Raw genomic sequence first — 5,212 nt, 5'->3', positions numbered from 1 at the left:
GGCCAGGACATTTGCATTCTAGTATAGCTTTTGCTACTTACTAGCTAGCTATATGACCTTGGTTAAGTCACTTTACTCCTCTGAGCTTTAGTGACCCTTGATGTTCTATAACTTATATGCAGCTGTTTCCCAAGGAACATAATGAAGACTTCTTAGCTTCTGTCTGGGGTCATATTGAACAAATGGAGTAAGAGTCAACTTCTGGAAATCACAAGTCAACTTCTACAGGCTTCTGCAAATACAGCAGTCTTCTCCATATGACAAGCACCTTAATCCTACCCCTTGTCTTCAAGGAGTTAGGAAGAAAAACCTCTTCTGTGCTCTGACTAGTCAGTGTCAGAGAAATGGAGTAAAAGGTGGCAATATGTTAGATAGGACTATTGATCCTTGAGGTTATAATTAACCTGCCAAGAGTTTTGTTTCCCAAGGAAGGTGAGAAATACCCTGAGGGCTTTGGTTAGTTTTGGCAGATAGAACACTAGTTATGCAAGCCTTATCTGAGGCAATGAAAAATAAATCAATGGAATGAAAAGTGGAGTCTTGGAGCATAAGAAGTTGGCTAGCTGCTATGGTGTCACAAGCTGAGCATGTGGTTATCTCCCAGACTCTGAGGCTTGAAAAGGTCCTTAGATATCAATTCCAATCCGTGAACCTCCTGCACTGTCTCTGAGAGATTATTATCCAACTACTCTCAAAGACAACTGAGTCACTTATGAAGTCTGTGCCATTTCTGAGACATTTCTTATTATTAGAAAAGGTTTTTTTTTCTCCCTATAGCCAATATGAAATCTGTTTCCCCATAACTTTACAGAATCACAGTTTTTCACCCCCTAAACACTGTCTGTTGGAAAACTTTTATTTTAAAATTTTCTGGCAATATAACTTTCAACTCAAGACTTTATCTGGTGTAATTTCAAAACAAAATTAAAACCTTAAGTGATGTAGGGCTGAAGGGGGTAGGAGGAGGGAGTCTGAACCTTTTTGTATTCTGTAGCGTTTTTCATGTTTATTTTCTTTATTTCTCCATTAGGGAAGCACAGAATTTCAGAGGTAGAACAAAAGGTCCTCAGTGACTGTCTAGTACAGTCATGACTGAAAAAAATAATTCCTTCTCTAATAGAGGAGTTTTACAAGTGGTCATTCTGCTTTTGATTGAAGCCCGGGAAAGTCATAGCTTCTGGGGGCCATCCATTCCACTGTAATAGAGCCCTCATTTGTTGTTAAGCTTTTCCTACCATGAAGGCTAGATTGGCTTCATACAACCTCCACCCATGGCACCTCGTTCTGTTGCCTGGGGCCAAGCAGAATAAATACAACCCAGCTTCCATGGCACATCCCTCCAAATACTTAAAGATAGCTATCATGTCCCCCACAAGTCTTTTCTTCTCCAGGCTAAAGTTCCCCAGTTCTTTAAACTGATCTTCATAGCACATGCCATTCTCTCATTGATTGCCAGTTTATCCATGACCTCCTTAAAAGGATGCCAAGAACTGAACATAATTCCCCAAATGTGCTTTCACCAGAGCAGAGGGCACTGAACCTATCACCTCCTTATTCTTGGAATCTATGCTTCTCATAATATGCAGAATGAGATCGCATTATCAGTTGCCACAATATGCTCGACTCATACTGAGCTAAAAAAAAAAATAGATGAAAATCCCCAGATCTTTTTCAGGCAAAACACTCTGTAGCCATATTTCCCCTCATGTTCTCGTGAAGTTGATTTTTTTTGGACTCAGGAGTAAGATGTTACATTTATTTCTACTGAATTTCATCTTGAGAGACAGGATGGCCTAGTAAATAAAGAACCAGCCTTGGAGCCAGGGCCACTTTGTTTCAGATTCTGCATCTGCCTCAAACTGGCTGTGACTCTGGGCAAATCACTCAACCTCCTAGTACTATAGATTACATTCTAAGATCACAAGGTACAAATTTGCCTTGGCAAAAGGAGTTTTCTCACCAGGGAAGTTCTATGTAAGAGCAAAATCATAAGTGCAACCCTTATCCCTTAAATTCCATTCTATTTGATTTAGACCAATGATCTTGCCCCTGGAAAACTTTTGGAATCTTAATTCTGTCATTGAGTTAGCTATCTCTGTCAACTTTGTACCATCTGCAGATTTCATATGTAAGCCATTTATGCACTTATTCATATCATTGATAAAAATGCTAAAAGAACACTGAGGCTCAGTCTCTTGAGCTGGACCGTGTCCACATCTCACTTGACCTGTTGCTGGTTCCTGAATACCTGAACTATGTCACAGTTTTTTATCACTGGTTCAGACAAGTCTTGAGTCCTTCCTGTTCAGGGAGCAACTAGCACCCAAACCCAAGGGGGGTTACTATAGCAAATAGTCATTTCTGCTGAGTGAAGATGAGAAGAATGCTGAAATACAAAGGACGAGAGGTTGGAAGACCTGACCAATTTTATCTGGACCATATGTAATGTCATGAAAATTTGAGATGTCACTAAAGGTCTTGAGGAATTTGAGTTCCTGGTAAGGTATCTGGAAAATCGAAAAGCATTGTGGACAAATAGGGTGCCCCCATTCTACATACACATCATGGCTAATCTAGTGTACTATCTGGGGTGCGATGGGAGGGAAAGAAGGTGATCAAGAATTTGCAAAGGCTCCAAGTACCTTGTGTCAGAACATTCATAAATATAATGGGGATTACGAAGCCCAGATCACCAACCATAAGCAGAAGCCTGAGCAGTCTGCTGTTGAGGATGCAGAGGAAAATCAGGAGACCTTATAAGGTTCTTCCTTTCAGATGAGGATGGTCTCAGTGCCACAAATTTCCAGAAAAAGAAATCTGGGGCACATCCAGGAGGGTTTCAAGCTCCTCACAGGGAAGATGAAGATGAGGACTCAGGATTTACACAATGATGAAGACCGGGTTCAGAAACTACTTCCTCAGACTCTGGCTCAAAGAAGGAGGATGGACAATATACATTACTGGCTTTGAATTGAATTCCCTTCAAAAAGGGAGCACCCCAGACAAAAAGGCTAAAGAGAAGTGAGAACACAAAGCACAATTAAAAAGGAGGAGGAGGAGGAGAGTAATGAAGGCAGGAAGTGAGAGAAGTTTCGAGGAGGGGCACCATAGGTCAAGGAGAAGCCTAAAATATTTGCCAATGGAATAAAGATTTTCCATGCAAGTGTAGTCAAGAAAATGAAAGAGATGCTGCAAGTTTATGGCAAGAAAGAAACTGATCATGTAGGCCAAATTGAGCTGTTGCAACTGCTGGTTCAGATCACAGAAGAAAATAATCTAAGGGGATGGAGGAATCAGATTGGTTAAGAGCAGATTCAACATGACTGCTTCCCTCTATGACTACAGCCCCACCCCAGACACATCCACAAAACCAGAGACATGGCAGGAGTGCTCACACTGCATCAATGAACTGGTGTACATCTTGTCTGAGAACCCTAACATCTTTGCTGGAGAACATCTCCTGGAAGACAATGAGAACTCTCTAACTTTGAGCAACCTCTTTGCGTTCGTGACTGTATCCCATTTCCGGTGGAAAGGATCTTTTTCCAGTATCTTTTTCCAAGATCAGCTCCTTGTTCCAAAGAAAATGTGGAGCATCTCAAAGGTGGGGACCATGTCTGTGCCCCCATTGAGCGTGTTCAGAACTATCTGCAGGATAAAGGAACAACCAGGGAGATCTGACCTCTCTACCTTCATCGTGTGCTCCCTGCCTACTACAAGTCTGACTCTAAGGCTCATCAGTGGCAGCCTGCTCTACCTGAAGGATCCTTGAAGTCAGAGTTGAAAATGAGGGGGCAGATTCAGCTATGCAGGCAGCAAGGTTGTGCAAACACATATAAAACAAACATGGGACAGACTGAGCTCTGCCCTATCTCCCACCATGACATTCACACTACTGGTACCAGGCTTGGGACCTCATGCTCAGGACTCACCTCCAGGACAACATTCAGCACGCAGACCCTCCCATTAGGATACTTTATAACTGTAGCATAGTACAGTTGGATATCTGTGCCTTCTGCCAGAACTTAACCAGGGATGAACACATTGTGCTCCCAGACATTCAGTGCAGTGACCATACTAAGGAGCTCCTAGAGCAGGGGTCTACTGTTGAGAAACCTGCAGAAGCAAGAGGAGTTGGAATATTGGTGCTGAGTGCCCTTCTACTTGCATGTCAACCTGAAGCTGCTTAAATGTGTCTATTTGGTATCTGACAGGCTTCTGGAGATCCCACATATGGCAGCCCATGAAAATGATGCCTGCAGTCCCATGATCAGCAAACACAATCGCACTGTCAACTGCAAATGGGAGAGTGGCAGCCCTTACTCAATCTATTCTAAGTCAATGAAGAAACATATAGTAGTAGCTGCTTAAGTTATGAAGATGGGTGGCCAGAAGACTTGACAAACATTTATTATTAATAAGCAGATGAATGGGAAAATTGGCAATTTGTTCCCTGAGATCAACCAAGTCCATACCATACTAGTTAGAAATATGTAGGAAGAGTCATTGTATACTTATCTTTTCACCTGCAGCAGTGTCTAAGACTCTATTAACATAGAGATATTGTCTGATATGTTCCAGCTGGATCTGCCCACTGTTCACTTTATAATCAGCAAAATTTACGACAAAATCATCAGTGAATAACTTATGGCCTCTCCAGACCAGCCACCACAGACAATGGCGATGTACCACAGTTAAGCAGAACCTTGCCCTGAAGCTGGCAGAAAAACTGCGTATGTAGCTTGATGGAAAACAATGAGGGCATCTTCAGCCATAAGCAGGGTACCTATAAAAGTTATTTTAGAGACCAGAAAGATGGCTATTAAGGAAATGAGGAGGCTACCTGCATTGGATAGGCTACTGCCAGCAGTAATCACAGACCTCCTACTGACTTCCCCAGGGCATGCATTCATCCAGAGTAATTAAAAGTCTAAATTAGGTAGACATGAAAAAAAAAAAAACAGCAACAACACAGAGCCAACCACTGATTCCTGGAGCATTCCATTAAATACTTCTGACCAAAATGACAGTAAGTCATTAATAACTTTTACTAATTTACTAATTGAACCAGTGATGAAACTAATTATATGATTATCTAATCCATAGGTTTCCTTCTTTTCCATAAGAATATAAAATACATTATTAACCACTCTGTTAAAATCTAGGTAAACCATAGTCACAGAATTCCCCTTATGTATAAGTTTAGCAAACT

At 41.5% G+C, this 5,212-nt stretch overlaps 1 pseudogene; it reads left to right on the top strand.

Annotated features, from left to right (window-relative positions):
* Positions 1 to 2,255: 2,255 nt before the first annotated feature.
* LOC138168679 (eukaryotic translation initiation factor 3 subunit C pseudogene) lies at positions 2,256 to 4,891 on the top strand (annotated as a pseudogene).
* The last annotated feature ends 321 nt before the right edge of the window (positions 4,892 to 5,212 follow it).

The sequence above is a fragment of the Petaurus breviceps genome, unplaced genomic scaffold, assembly GCF_028583685.1.
Source record: "Petaurus breviceps papuanus isolate PSGF00001 unplaced genomic scaffold, PetGlider_PUasm1.0 37, whole genome shotgun sequence".
Lineage (NCBI taxonomy): Eukaryota > Metazoa > Chordata > Mammalia > Diprotodontia > Petauridae > Petaurus > Petaurus breviceps.
The sequence above is the reverse complement of the archived record's forward strand: the minus strand, read 5'-3'. Positions and strand labels throughout refer to the sequence as shown.